Source organism: Glycine max, chromosome 3 (assembly GCF_000004515.6).
Source record: "Glycine max cultivar Williams 82 chromosome 3, Glycine_max_v4.0, whole genome shotgun sequence".
Lineage (NCBI taxonomy): Eukaryota > Viridiplantae > Streptophyta > Magnoliopsida > Fabales > Fabaceae > Glycine > Glycine max.
The window spans coordinates 17,316,549-17,333,084 of record NC_016090.4 but is presented as its reverse complement, the minus strand read 5'-3'; the positions used below and the strand labels follow the sequence as shown (position 1 = coordinate 17,333,084).

The following is a 16,536-nucleotide window of genomic DNA, read 5'->3' as shown; positions in this document are numbered from 1 at the left end:
TAAATAATACATCCCCATTTTTATTTACCCAAATGATACACTTTATTGTATTAGGTGAGAATTTCTCAGTTGCACAAGTGTTTTTTCACCACAAACTTTTTTAATTAAATTTTTGCATATTTTTGTCTATTCATTTTTTTAAGAGTAGAAATCCTTTGTATTTCCATTTTATTAATTGTATATATTTATGTTCTTTTAAATATTATTTTTCATTTTTTGTTTATTCATTTTTTAAAGAGTGGAAATCCTTTTTATTTTCATTGTCTTTGGTTAATAAAATACATAATTAATCAACAACTTAATTCCTTAATTGAACTTAAAAAAAATAAATTTTATTTTGCATATGTTACTGTTAATTTTTTGCATACATACTCTTGTATTAATTTTTTTTCATTTTTTCAAAAATGGATTTCCATTTTATTTTTAATTTCTTTGGTTAATAAAATACATACTTAACCAACAACTTAATTGAACTAACAAAGAGATTAAGTTAAGATGAAATAGAGATAAAATCATAAATAATAGAACAAAATATTTAAATTTCAAACAATACAACAAAATTTATAAATTAGAACAATACGACATAAAATTAACATTGTTGGCTTGAGCTTATACGGTGAGGGCATTTATTTTTGGAATGACCTGAAATACAACACGTGGAAAATCTTTTTGGTTAACCCAGTTCTCTCATATCCCTTTCGTTGTGTATACAACATGAGATTGGACGACCTTTCGAATTTCTTAACATCTTTGGGTCGGGGTAGATTTGTGGTTTATGACACTATAACCAATACACTTTGTTGCGCAATTCGTCAAACAATCATTTGTTCATATTGGACACTTTCCAATGTATACACAAGATGTACGTAGGCCCTATACTCATGGTTAGCCTCTTTACAAGCAGCAACGGCATGCGAGCAAGGCATGTGCAACTTTTGGAATTTGTCATAGTCACACAACCTTTGATCTATCTTAACTGTGAAATTTCCAGCTGGTCACACCTCTCTCGGGTTAATTGTCTCCTAGACTACAATCGTGTATCACATTGATTGAACTCAAGAATAATGTGAGTTTTTCTTTCTTTGTGCGTCTTTTGTAGCCTTGTTTAGTGGTTCTATATAAACTTGGCCAAATGTAATCATTGTTGGGACTTCTCTCCCTCTTTGGTTGAACAAGGTATTATACCTTGTATAGGTTGATTTTACCAGTGCACATAGTGGTAGATTTCTTGTTTTCCTGAGTACCGAATTGATTAGCTCAACAAGATTGGTGGTCATGTGTCTCCATCTTTGGCCACCATCCTATGCGAGAGTCCACTTTGTCCTTGCATATGTTGAGTAGTTATAAATATACAATTTCAATATTGTGAATAACACAAAATTAAGTGATATTTACTATGAAGAGAAAGAAGTTTGACACTCACCCATATTGATAATTAGTTTTTTTTATGTCATTATTTTTTAACTTCTTCATGTAATTTTGTGTAATGTGTCAAATGCATAACACATGAACAAAATTATTTGTCGTCGACCCACTATCCTATCTTAAGTAGACACTTTTGATTGAGTTGTGTTTGCCTGAAATCAAACAAATATCATGTTGTGGTGTGACACGCCTTTTCAAATTTTTGAGGAAGAAGAGTCATGCTTTTGTTGTTTCACCCTCGACAACGTCAAAAGTTATTGGAAGGATTTTGTTGTTGTCATGTGCAACTACCACAAGAAGGGTCCTCTTGTTCTTTCTGTACAACCAGGTTCCATCAACCTGGACTACGGGCTTGCAATATTGAACTCGTCAATACATGGTCTGAAACTCCAAAAAAAATAATGGAATTTAACGAAACCCTCTACTGTTTGACCTTATTGTGGGGGCATTGGCAGTATTTCCTTCTCTATAACCATACTAGAAAGAAATAAGTGCATAGCTTGCAACAATCTTGGTAAATCGTGAAATCATTTTTCCCATTTTTCGTAGATGTTTCAAAGACATTTTTCTTTGCTAACCATGCTTTCCAGTACACGGTAGTGTATCATGTAGTACTTTTTACAAGTGTTATCAAGGTTGCCACTGAAGTTGATAGATCATTTTCGATCAACTTGTGGATACTTTTACTGATGAACATATAAGATAACTTTGCATGATCCTATGAAATGGTAGGATTTGAACATGTATGGGCTTCATGGAGTTTTTTATTTCTCACTTCTTACTTGCAAGGATGTATGTTGCCTTGACAACCCACAAAGTTCTTGACAACCCACAAAGTTTCTGCAAACTTATCACAAAGTTACAAGTATTTTTCAATGCCATTTTTGGCTTTTACATAGACAAGTTTTACCCCAAGCTTGACTTAAACCAATATTGTTTGTCCTACCAAGCCATTGCTGGCCCCAAGCAAATCAACAAAATTTGTTGGAAGTTTGCACACTAACTAATATCAGATCGTCTTGCAGATGGATATATCTTTTAGTCTTTTCTCTCAAGGTTTAAAAGGTGTTTTGAGAGCCTATTTTCTATACAAAGATTTACAAAATGCTTTACAAGAAAGAATGAAAGAATGTTTTCACACGAGATGATTCGTGTCTTGTTTCTTCAATGTTTCTTCTATTTGTAACCTTTATCTACAAGTATTTGTTGTCTCACAATGGGCGAATTCTTCACTATGTTCTTCGTCTAAAGTCTTGAAGTCGTTGGAGCATTTAACTTGCATTAAATGCACATCCCTTCTTCATGCAAAGTCCATGCTAATAGGTTGGCGTGTCTTACACTGTAGTAGGAAAGTCGCTTCTGTCATTATTGTAGATCTACATTTGCAGAGTGCGCCTTTTGATGAAGATTAACACTTCCAGACTATGAACTTCATTTATTCTTCATAGGACTTAGACAGATTCTAGTAGAATGTCTTTTGCAAGAAAAATTCCCAAACACAAAATATTAAATGAAAGTCTTAAATGCACTACTAAATCTTATGCCAAATCTTATATGGATGTATTGTTTGAAAATTCAGACACAAGAATACAAACCATAATTTGATAGCACATCAGGCACAACTTTTACCATTTGTATCATTTTCATTTAATCAAAATAATTAGGAGTTATGATTTGTCTTTAAAATATAAATGTCTTTTGACTTAACAATATTGTTGCAAAGCATGTTGAACTTCTTCTTTATTTTCAAAACACGTCCCTTCAAAGAGACTTTCCATGAATGTTGGACTTCTTCAAGATCCAACATATGACCATATTCATAATCTTCAAAATTAGACAAGGTCAACATTCTACATGTGTGGTGACATGTAGCATGATGGGGTTGTTATTACTTGGGTTGTTTGCATAAAATTTCATCTCCATCTTCACTGAAGGGGCCAAGTTCTTTGTTGGGTAAGCCAAACTCTATAAACTCAAGCTCATTTGGTTAAGTTGATGGGCTAGATTCTGTTGTAGGGGTACTCTAGTATGCATGAGGTTGATCCTCAGTAAGACCAAATGATTGCGAGTTTAAAAATTGATGGAAAATGGTGCAAAAAGAAGTTGAGTAAAAGAAGATGTGGTTAGTTTCCATTCATTTACTTGTGGTTAGGTTAAATAGAATGTCTCTTGGTACAAATTGACATGAGTATATGATGGGGTTGCATCTGATGTATGTGAAACATTGGACTGGGGATTTGAAGAATATTGGGGTTCATGAGATATTGGCTAAGGATTTAGGGTGGGAAGCGTATTTAGCTCAATATTTGCATACAATTCAATGCATGCAAGAACCTCAAGTTGGCAAAAAAAAAAAAAAACAACAATCATACCTTTAACATCTTCATTGTCAACAAGTTCCACTGCGGTAAACTTAACCTCTCCATTCTCTTACTACGTCGCGTCTCAAGTAGTGACCGACCGATCCTTTATTCTAATTCCCTTGAGGCTTTAGGAATTCTTTCTAATAGGGCTTAGATCTGAATGTAGAACTAGAAGCTAATCCAAACTCCTTTTTCTCCATCGCCCTTTTCCTGGCCATCGATTCCTTAGCCTCTATATGGCAAGTTGCATGAGAATAAACATCTATCATCATATCCGGATGTCGGTAGACTAGTGACTCATCGAACGACCCTACTCGTAATCCTTAACAAAAGGTGACTACAATCATTCTCTTGTTTGGGTCATCCATTCGCATGACCACCCCATTGAATCTCGTGAAAAACTCATTTAGTGACTCCACCAGCTATTGGTGCACATTAAATAGATTGACCGTTGTGGATGTTCTCTCCTTGTTTGCTGTTAATTATGCTACGAAGGTGCACAAAAAATCATTAAAGCATGCAATGGAGTTGTCTAGTAGGCTACTGATCCTGTCCAAGGCGACCTCGGTCAAGGTACCAACAAAGAGCTTGCACTTCACTTGATCAGTTCTACCACTGATCAACATCTGGGCACGAAAATTCTTTAGGTGTCAATTGGGATGGGTAGATCCATCAAAAGGTGACATCTTTGGAATGAGGATGTTTCCTGGGATCTTTATGTTCAACATGACTATTATGAAGGGGTAGAAATCCCTTGGTTGTTCCACCACAACCTTGCCCTCCAAATGCTTGAGGTTTGCCGCCTAATCCTGAAGAGTTGTATAGGCTTGATCGGTCTTTTGTTGCATCTCCAGGTTCTGTTGTCACATTTGATTCTTGTCCTGGAGAGCTTCATCTGCCACCTTCCTCGTTTTTGTGCTCTCTCTTCTAGCTTCTACATTTCCCACCACTTATTCCATCATCGAAGGCTCTCCTCCACTGTTTCCTGATGTGGTTGTCGTGTTTCTGGCGAATCTTTTCATCAATAGAAGAAGAAATAAGGCGTAAAAAAATAGCGACGAGAAGTGTTTCACCATTCCCCATAATGAGCGCCAAAATTTTATTGTAGCTAGATCATGTCTTAGGGTAAGGAAACCTAGTCCAAGAACATTCAAGTGTGAAAATGTAATTTGCCCATCTAGTTCCAGCTTTAGGGTTTATGTAGGGATACCTTGTAACTAACTGATCTGATATTCTCGGAAGAATGCTTCATATCTAATCTTACTTGCTACTCTGAGATCCTCGGACACATATTGCAAATGGTTAAGGTTGCTTAACGCTAAGGATTGGATGATATGCGTACTGGGATACCTAACTGGTGGCTTGAGGAAAAGAGTGTTCGCAATACGGCTTTGACTTAAAACTAGTCCGAACCAAACAAGAAAATTAAGTGTGATGCCGTTTGGTTTGGTTTAAATTATTCATGAAATCCGAACCAGAGCAAACCAATCTTTTTCGGTTCGATTTTGCGGTTTGAAAATTATGTGAGTAAGTATTAAAAAAATACTTAAAATGTTTGTTATTAATTGGACAAAACTTGAATAATAATTAGTTCAACAATCAACAATATAAATGGACAACAAAAGTTCCAACAACTAAACTTAAAGTAAAACAATAACTGTTTTCACGTTTATAATACTTGAATAATAACCATTCAACTTAAAAGTAAAAATAATACATAATACTTGCTTCCATGTTCCAACGACTGAACTTAAAAAACAATACAACAACATTCATAATACCTACTTCCAACCATGGAAACTTAGAAAGTTGAAATCCAACAACAAAACACTAATCACACCAATAGTTTCTAAGGATGTTCGCGATGTAGTTTGGTTTGGTTCAGTTTGCTCGTGTCAAACTGCAAACAGAATTGAATCACGTGGTTTGGAAAATAAAAAACCCGAACCAAACTAATGACCATCGGTTTTTCTACGATTTTTGGTTTTTTGGTCAATTTTCGATTTTACACTCAGTTTGGTTTGAGAATTTTGAACACACTACTTGAGGGTATTAGTCATACTCTAAAGATCTTAAGCAAGAAGGTGTCAACTGATCAAGGAAGCCGAAAGGATACACATCCTCTCAATCTCAAGTGTGCGAGTACAAAGAGATTATGTTTGAGCCCGACTGTTCGAAATAGGATCAAGGAGGCCAAAGGTATATGTAGTTTCGTAATCTTGAGTACGTAAGTATGAAAAGACTAAGTCCGAGCTCAATCGTTCGGAATACGATGAAGGCGGCTGAAGAGGTACATATTCCTATAGTCTCAAATACGTAAACACGAAGAGACTAAGTTTGAGCATGATAGTCCGAAATACGATCAAGGAGGCCGCAGCAGTACAATAACCAATTTAGGGATTTTGCAAATTTTTACAACTAAATAAATTAGAGGTTGTTTGACCATTGGAAAGCTAAAATAAATATGCTCTCATGTCAAAATAGTTTTTATATAAAAAAAAATATTTCTTGCTACTTATTCTTGTTTCCAAGTTTAAATTTAATTTTTAAAACAATAAAAAATATTACTATCCAACACATAATTTGTCTTGTGCATCACTCGAGAATATACTTTTAAATCTACTAAAAGTCTAAAACCATACGCTGATACGCACATTGTATAATTTAATAAAATGACTTGTACATGTTTATATAATAATGCATATTAGTTAATATAATATATCAAAACGGTTATAATTCTTGGAAAAAATCATAAAAATCATATTTAACTTCTGTGTTCATTATCGTAAAATACACAAAAGGTATATCTAATAAGTAACCGTGAAATTATATTCGATGCTGAGTCTGGAACCTGACTTCCTATGGACAGGCAAGTTAAACATATACCCTTAGAAATTATAATAGATTAATAATAATTTGTGAAGTTTAAATAACATACTGAAAACACACTAACACAACAAATTGTATGTGAGAAGACAATTTTCTGAGATTGATTGCATCTAAATAAATATCTAAATAAAATAAGTGAAAAAATAAGATGAAAAAGGAATGAAGAAACAATAACACAACATATTCAGCAAAAAAACAAAAAAACAATAACACAACACAATCTTAATACCAAACTGTTCTAATAAATCAAAGATATAGATTGTATACTGTCATAATAAGTATTCTAAAGAATACATAAGGAAAAAGATTGAATAAGACCTACAGAAAAAAAAAAGTTGAAGAAATGAAGATTAATAATCAAGAAAAAAAAGAAGAAGGAGAAATAAAAATAACGATTAAATAAACCTACACTGAAACCTATGTTGGGATAACGAGGATATTGCAAAGGGTTGGAAGGAAGAAAAGTTATGGAAACATATAACACTTATTTTTAGTCTTTAATTTTTTAAGTATTTCTGATTTTGTTCTTTAAACATTTTGTTAACCGCTTAAAGTTCTTCAATTTTTTTTCTGTCCTAAGTTTTATTCATTTTCATCTATTTGGGGTATTAAATGATGATGACGTGGTGTTAATTTCAATATTATTTTTTAGTGATAAATACTGGTTGTTAGTGTTATTAGCAGAGCAATCTGAACCCGCGACCTTTCTCCTTTTCCTTCTTCCTCTACCACTAAATCAATTTCTCCCAAAAATATTAATATTAGTTGTTAACTTTTTAACATTATTTTATTACATATACGTCAGTTTGTTTTCTGCTAGTTAAAAACAACTAGAAATTGTTTCAGCAGAATGTTGATTAGATATTAAATATTTTTAGGCTACTAAAAATTTCCAAAAATTGCTTCATTCAGGCACACACAAGAATCTAACTCTCCTTTGCCTCCCAACGATCCCATACCATCAATGATTTCCAGAACGAATATCAGCCTATGAATAGATCAGGATAAAGAAAGATGTGCTTCCAGGAACTTGATGAGTTAAATTTTTGTTCAATGACTAAATATCAAATTTTAAAAAATTTAAGAACTAAAAACTTTGTTAATCCAAAATAACAATAAAAAATGATAGCTGGGTCATATTGTCCTAAGTACCTTCAAAGTTGGCTCCGAGCAGATGTAATTTGTATTGCACTCCTGTTTTTATATTTTGGAGATTAATTTTCAAAATTATATTTTATATTCTAGAAATTAATTTTGAAAATGTAAAAAAATAAAGCTGGGGATACAAATAGAATTTTCTCAAACCCTTTAATCATTTCGATAATAATTCTTGGGCCCTAATTAATTAATGAACCAGCCCAGGTCTAATTATGACTTCGCAACCTGCACTTAATTTTGTGACTTGAGAAATTCTTGCGAGGAACAGAATTGATCAAGGCATTAAAAATATAGTCCGTAAAAAAATATTATTGATTCACTTTTTTATCAATAAATTTTAGTTGTTAGTTTGTGTTAGACTAATTTACTTCAATGATACAAATCATTCATTGACACCAAATTTCTTATTTTAACTTTTATCTTGTACACCCAATAATGTAGCAACAACATTCTTTAGATGTGACAAATTATTAACTATGCCACATATCTATTCGATTCTTATTCCCACACATAAATGTTTATCACAAGGATTGGTTTTATCATGAAATGGGAATGGAATGAGACCAGGAATAGGAATAGAATGGTCTTTCGTATGTTGTGTTTTGAATTATGAAGAATAAATAATGATTCCATTTCATTTCATATGTTAGATATATTTGAAATTATCCCATTATCTTTTTTTTTCTGTTTAAATTACAACATATTAAACTCACATTCTTAAATAATGATTTGTTTTAAAATATTTTACTAACAAATTAATTTTTTTATTATATTATTGGTATGAAATATTCATCGATTTTTTTTATAATCAATCTCTAACAAAGAATCTATTTAATCACCTATGATGAGATTCTTTCCTTCTAATAATATTTTTTTATCACAAAATTTAAATTTGAGAATTTGTTGAAAGGGGACAAAATCCAATGTTAGTTGGACAAACAAATTGATGTTACTTACAAACTATTGTATTTTCAAGCAAAAAGAATAATTAAATAATAAATTTAATTTTTAGAGTTAGCATGAAAAAAAGAAAATCAAAAGATTTTCATAATTAACAAAAAAGAATATTGACAAATATGGTAATTCATTTATTATATAAAAAATAGATACAACAGGTTATATCGTGTACAGTGACATTCTTTAGTTTGTGAATTGTGATACATGTCAATGTTAAAAGCTTTCCCTTTTGAAGAAAATAATTTTGTGAGAAAATTATTAATATTGCAAGTGGCAAGTTTAAATGGGAAATGACTCAATTTGGCAACAACCAACAATTATCAATAATTCTATAACTCCTGTCAAATGAATGACGTAACAGCACCTTATTCCCCTTTGGATAAATTGAGTTCTCCTCACATGAATCTGATAGCAATGCTGGGTTAGAGGATGACCAGGGAATGGGAAACAATGTAGTTGATAGCAGCAATAAGAGACCAAGGAGGGTTAGTAGAAAGCCAACATACCTGCAGGAGTATGTGTGAGCTCTGTGTAGGCATTCTCAGGCAGCTTGGCAGTTAGATAGGAATCCTTTCTCCCTTTTGTACATAATATTGTGGAACTTCAGTGTAGAATCCATTTTGTATAAATTCACAGATAACAAGTCTGAACTTAGCTCAATTCACAACTAGAAAAATGGCTTTTTACGACGGTTATTAAGTGCTTTTAACGACGGTTGTAAACCGTCATTGTATATAACGTCGTTGAAACGCAATTGCTTTTTATGACGGTTATGACTGAGAGTCTGAGACAACAAATTATAGAATTCCAGGGAACAGTTACTAGTAAGTAATAGCATGGAGTCTATCTTAATTTTAGCATTTGTAAAAACACACCATCACCAGACAAAATTAGGAAGCTCTGAAATGGAATATCCTTACACTTGTAAAAACACACCCATCTTTTCAGTAGAACTTTTAAGCATACATGATATAAGAATAAAAAAACAAATTGCAATTGGAATATCCTTACACTCATGAAACCACTAAATAGTAAGTGTAGTTACTTTCTATAGTGTTCATCTTTAAGATAGTAAGGAGCTTGAAAAGAAGCATGATTAAAGTAACAGATACCAAATCACAACCAAACCAATGTCTATCAGTTAAAGACACACACACACACACACACACACACTATTTCTGCTGCTATGACATGAAGCCTTCAGAGCACTGTCTTCACCCTTCCCTTTGTGATGTGCAAAAATCATCAATAAAAATCTTTTCAACTTAAATTTAGAAACAGCTATGATATGAGAAGTGGTACCAATCAAATCTATCTAATATCATGCTAGTAAATAGTTATGCCTTCAGTAACAAGATTATGCCTGTTTCATAAGTGACAATTTTAGCATGAAGACAATGCATATGTGAACCAGTGGGTCTTTATTTGCATCACCCTTCTATGTATTTAAGTTCACAATTCTCAAGCTTGTGTCGAAAGAATATTAAAGAAGCACATTTAGGTATACAAGAAATGTCTTCTCATTTCCCCAACTGTGCCTACCAAATGATAAATGTAATATGTCAAACCAAACTACCAAAGGTATCCCAACATGAAAATTAGCAAATATGGCATCCATTTGAAGACAGACACAGACAAATAGATTGAAACACGAGTCAACCTGTTTTGAATTCACTTCTTGGTCCTCTTTGGGCTTGTCACTCATCACTTTCAACTGCAACTGCAACAAAGCCCTTTGCCTGTCTTCCTGCAATATATTCCAAAGAATAAATATAATAATAAAAATTATGACAAGAAATTAATTTATCATATCAGGGTATTCCATACTTTGGATTTTTGAAGATGCAACTCCTCTTCCAGCTTCCGACACTCATCTTCAAGTTCACACCTCAATGCTTTGATCTGAGCTTCATGATCATTCCTCATAAACATTGTTTTCTACATACAATTAAGATATCAACAGGTGAATAAATTTCTATACAAATTTTGGCTTTGACAAACATACGTGTGTGGCACCTCTCTCAATTCATTTTCAGCTTACAGTTGGGTACGCTTTAGCTGTTCGTTGTGTTCAGCTATGAGGCTTGCTTGCCTCTTGTCATGCTCCTGCTTCATTTGAGTAACCTATAAATTGAGCAGGAAAAATCAAGTGACCTAGTGCCTGGAAGTTTTTAAACTTAATGTTAATCAAATTTCATAAAAAAGGAAAGTGATGATGCGATAACTTCCCCACAACTCAGTACATACCCATTTAAAGAAACGTATAGAGGACTATAATAGTCAAAGACAAACTATAATGAACTTAGACCAATTTAAATTTTCACATGTAAATTTTGATACATTTAAATAACAGATTTGATGTTACTAATTATTACTATCATGAACAAATTATCCAAAAAGCTTAAGTTCATAGGTGAAGATACATGAATGATTTTATTTTACATCTTTAACATGCCTCTCATGCAAGAGCCTTTTGGACATTAAGTGTGGATAATGCACAAGTCCACATATGATCTACCTTGGCTGAAATTTAACGTTTTATTAGAAGAATAAGAGTAGAAAGGATTGAACTCTAGACCACATAGTCATAGAGAATTTCGTACCATGTCATTAACAAACTATCCAAAAAGCTCAAGCTGCTAGGTAACGATACATGAATGACTTTATATTGCATCTCTAACAAATACTAATCAGAAAGTAACTTTATTTAAAAAATGGTTTTTTCAATTAATTAGAACATTAAGTAATTAAAAATATAACCAAAGACAAATCAGAACACTTATGATCCCATGTAATAGAATGCAATGATAGAATATTTCTAAGCAGCCAATAATTTCAAATTCAAGACTTTTTCTATGCTTACGAGCAACGTGTGTTCATCTTCAATGCGCATCAACTGCTGCCTTTGTTCTTCTTTGCATTCTTCAATTTTTTGGCCACACTTTGCCTCAATTTCTGCAATGGCTTTGTCAACCTATAAAGGTTCAAATTGATTAGAAACATGTTGATGGAAATTACATTCTACAAATACCAGGAAATCATATCGAACCTTTTCTTTTTCCTTGTTCACAATTTCCATATTCTCCAACTCATACTTCCTCTTAATATGATTAATAGCCTGTTTAGAATCAATTGCCAACGGCCCATTCTCTATCAAATAAAAAATACCAATAAAGAAATTTCTTACTGATATACAATTTTTTTATAGAAATGATCAATTTCCTTACCTGTAAATTCTGGTCTTGTATATCGATCAACAGGCTTAGTTGATATCATATGAGCAAATGAATTTACAATCATATCCAGCAAGCACAAGACCTCAGCAAGCAGTGTCAACACAGAGACATTCTCACGAATGTCATCCATAAGTTCTGTAATTTTTTTCTATTACAATAGATATAAATGCAATAGCTGAAAATAACCTCCCCTATCCTGTAACAAAAATAACTCCTCAAGCCATGACTTGATTAGTCCTCGTGTCTTGGTTGGAATTAAATGCAATTACAAGTATACAACCTATAACTTTTTTTTAATCAATTAGAATATTACTGAGCAAATATTTTTGCCACTGGGATGTGACCATAGAGTATAAAGCTTTTCTATCAAAATATTCTTGATTCAAAAGTAATGTGTACGTACAATGAATCTTGATTCCAAAATATTCTTCACAAACTGCAAAACTACAAACAAAATTTATACACAGAACACATTAGCACATCACGTACATTGTCTTTTGTTTTTTCTTTTATCTAGGAAGGGAGGGACAGAGGAGGCAAGTGATTAGAAGGATACAACCAACAACACTACCTGTGCAGAGCTGCTTGCCTTATCTTTAATGCTCCGGAGCTGTTCCAGTGCGTGGATATTATTTGAATGAGAAGATATGAAATTCATATACATTGAATTCCTTGATGTTGCATGGAAGTGGTCACAGAACTGCTGAAACAACAGATAAAGCTCGTCTGGTGAATTCTGATAAGATGTAAAAATGAGTTAGAAAACACCAAGACACTACTAACACAGAAAACCCAAGAAAATAAAACATGATGAAAAACATTTACCTGATAAAATGATACAATTTCAGTTGTATCCATGTTATATACAACAACAAAAGCTGGGTGGTGATCAGCATTTCGGAAAATTTTCAGAATAAGATAGAAATTGTAAGTCCATAAGCTTTATGCTAAAAGAATATAACCCAATTCTTTCTCAACATAATATATTCCCCATGAAAAACTATGAATCAGCATTTTGCAGTTTTTAAACTTATCCAGTCTATCAAAGCACCAATCTTTTCATTTCTCAGAAGACAAACACAGGGCTTACAAGTTTATCTAAATAAAAAAAGGATTAATCTCTCAATAGAAAACAAAAAACTATAGCTTCAATTCACTAGTGTACATGAGGCATGTGAGAGAGCAGCTCCCCAACATTACTATTAGCAGCAATATGTCGAGGCATAAATCCAAAGTAGTCTTCAAACTTCTATAGCTAACTATCTTAGTCAAATGCAGTGAATGATAAATGAAATGAGCATAATGAAATACTACAGATCTATATTAAAAAGGCTATAAAAGATGGAAATCATTCCTATCAACCTAGTTTAAGCTTATCAAGATTCAAGAAAAGACGATTGCCATAATAACTTGCATTTTTTTTTATTTTTATTTGAATGGTTTTGATCCTTGGATTATGTCAATCCTCTAATATATTGCAAGTTTGCAACATACATCACACTGTCATGCACTCATGTTCAACTCAGCCCTCAAGTAGATTATTTTTACAATTCTAATTGCTCAATAGGAGAGAAACAAGGGATACTTAACTTCAAAATGGCTTCTACATAACAAATTATGATAATTTATTTCATTTTCAGGATGATTGTGTTTCTTTATTTTTAGGGATCCTAATATCTTGTCTTGTTAGGAACCATGTCCCGTTCTCAGAGATTTTATCTTTTATCTTAAGAAAGCTATTTTGTTCTCATATTAGGACTATAGTGTTAGTATAAATAGGACTGTTGGGTTAGTGTCTTGTATCACATCATAATACAAATATCATATTATTCTGAGTCTCTCCCCTATAATTTCACCAAAAATACCATAATATATTTATCACTAAATACATTTGGTCAATGAACATTGAATAACAAATGCAAAGGAAATTACCTTCGCTTTTGATAATGTATTTGGAGGTGACATTACTTCTGGTTTTACATAGTTCTTTCCACGGTAAAAAATGATAGTATTATTGGGCTTGATGTCAATCACAATGCCTTTGCTTAGTCGAGCAAGCTCTTCAGCATATTCATGAACTTGCCCTGGTTTGCAAGGCTTGCAGATAACCTTTACCGTTTCATGATTTTTCCAGTGAAGATGCATATTAAGAACTACCCCACCAAACACTCCTCGTCTCCCAACTAGAATATAATGTTTTTTTTCTCTCACCAGTGCGCTTCATGTAATGCCTCTCCTCCTCAGTTAAAATTTCAGGATCATATGTTTCTGGAGGGGGTTTTGGTACATCAAATTTCTGTAGCTTCTCAATCAACCAAGTTTCCTTTCGCTTGGCCTGTAGAATTATAAGTTAAAATAAAAGACTGCAAGTTAGAAGAGGAAAAAATAAGGAGGAAAGGAACAATGCCTCTTTCCAGCCTATCTAAGGCACTAAATCATGTCTGTACTTATGAGGTGAATGGCCAAGTTAAAAATATCTATTATCGAAGTTGATGTATATTGTGATTTTATACTAACAAGCCAGGTAACTGGAAAAAAATATATTCGAAGTAGTAATGTCTCAAAGAAAAATATAACTTAACAGAAACTTCCCCAAATAGAAAATAGAATTTCATGGAGGTATTTCAAATACAAATCCATATGTAGCAACATTCTTGTTATTTCAATGCCCATACATCAAAGAAAGGGGGAGGCACATTAATTTAGTGAATACCAGGACAATGCTCATACCATTGTTACTTGCTAGAAAACTGGAGGATGTCATAAAACATAGATCATAAAATCATAAAAGTAAATTATCAACAACATTGAAGAAGCAAGGTACAACAGCTACAGGAAACAAAACTTTAAACTAAAAATTACAGTCGCAATGAAATCCAACCTTTTCAAGCTTATATCTAATTCTAACTTCTGGATTTGGGGAATTCATCTTTTTCTTGGCCTTCAAACGATAGCACTTCAGCTCATTTAGTTTAGCCTTTCTAGAGATTTTAAATTTTTTGTTCAGCTGGCTCTTCTTTGCATTATTAATATCATCAGACTTGCCTAGAGAGAACCGTATGACATCATTGTGAGTCTTCAGCTCAACTGATTCATTACTTATGTATCTGGCAGGGAGCCAGCTTCCCAGAATATCATGGCTTCCAAAGATATTTGATCTCTACATTAAAAGAAAACCTGATCGAGAAGCTAAGGAGGAAACTCCTGAAAGATGGCTTGGTGTTCTATAAGTTCTTTGATATATGCACTTGTCTGGAGTGAAAGACCAGAAATATGAAGTTGTGGTAGGGCATGATGCAATGGTCGGAACATGTTCAACTAGACAGCATAACCGGAATAAGCTATCTCTGCATAGTGAGAACATAAATTTGTATTCAAAAGTAAAAAATCAGGAGCACTAAAACAAGTGCAGGAACTATGACAAGTACTGTTCCCAACAATCACAAAAATGGAAAAATAAGTTAATCAAAATTAATTGCATGGCAGAAGAAGACAGTTTTGCTACTATGGTTGACATCTAGGAAGCAGACTTCCCACTTTTCTTTGATGAGGATAATGGAGACGCAAACTTCATTTACTGTTAGATAAGATGCATATTTATCTCCTAAATCGTAATACAATATAAAAAGACTATATCCCTATAAAAAGTTATCAACAGCTAAAAGCAATGTGTGAGGTTGTGAGCATTGGGTTATTTATATTCTATTAAGTATGCATTACGTTATGTCATATGATCTATATTATATATCTATCTTTAACTTTTGGATTGCGAAGTTGAGAAGATATAAAGCTGATTCTACAGTAGCCCTAAATATCTCAAACTCAAATAAATTGAAGCAAACATAAGAAGCAAAACTTGTTCTTTTCCCCTTTCCACTCACTTGGCAAATGGGAAGCAAGAAGGAAGACAATGCAACAAATAAATGTAATAAATAGTGAACAAAAGAAGAGACACAAACAGAAACTGAAAGAAATACGAATCACAGAAAAGAAATGCTTTATTTAAGTGAGAAAAAATGAACCTATTAAATGTGCAGGAAAACCCACGCCTTGTTCCTCTGATTAAAGCTGAAGAAAACATAAAAGTCCAAAATCTTGTTGAAATTAAACACAAGGAGAGCAAAATGATTTGGTTGAGGAAATAGTTCGAACAGATTGTAGTCATGGACGCAATCCAAGAAATGAATGGCAGACATTTAAGACGGAGTCATGGAAGAAAGCAAACTTAAGCAAGACTTGCCTTCTGTTTGTTTGCTTGTCAAGCCGCTGGACTTCAGTCCTCCAGCTGATATTGGCTGCTGCAGATTAGAGTTTTGATGGAAATGTGTTTTTTAGTTGCTTTGCACTACATTCAATTGAACTTTTGCTGGGCAAAATAACAATACCGTTTTCTATATTAAAAAAGGAAAAAAGAAAATCATTGTTTCAGAAAACATTCCATAGAGAAATAGTTTTCAGTTTGTGAAGTTAAGTTTTTATTTTATTTTTATAAAAGTAATTATAAAATA

General features: G+C 32.9%; 1 long non-coding RNA gene and 1 pseudogene across 1 annotated transcript; both read right to left on the bottom strand.

Annotated features, from left to right (window-relative positions):
* Window positions 1–10,444: 10,444 nt before the first annotated feature.
* LOC102668934 (uncharacterized) lies at window positions 10,445–10,941 on the bottom strand. The gene is made up of 3 exons (XR_413510.4): window positions 10,809–10,941; window positions 10,620–10,730; window positions 10,445–10,539 (listed from the first exon to the last, which is right to left on the bottom strand). It is a non-coding gene; the product is annotated as an uncharacterized lncRNA (long non-coding RNA).
* A 2,951-nt stretch (window positions 10,942–13,892) lies between these two features.
* LOC102663502 (uncharacterized CRM domain-containing protein At3g25440, chloroplastic-like) lies at window positions 13,893–16,193 on the bottom strand (annotated as a pseudogene).
* Window positions 16,194–16,536: the final 343 nt, after the last annotated feature.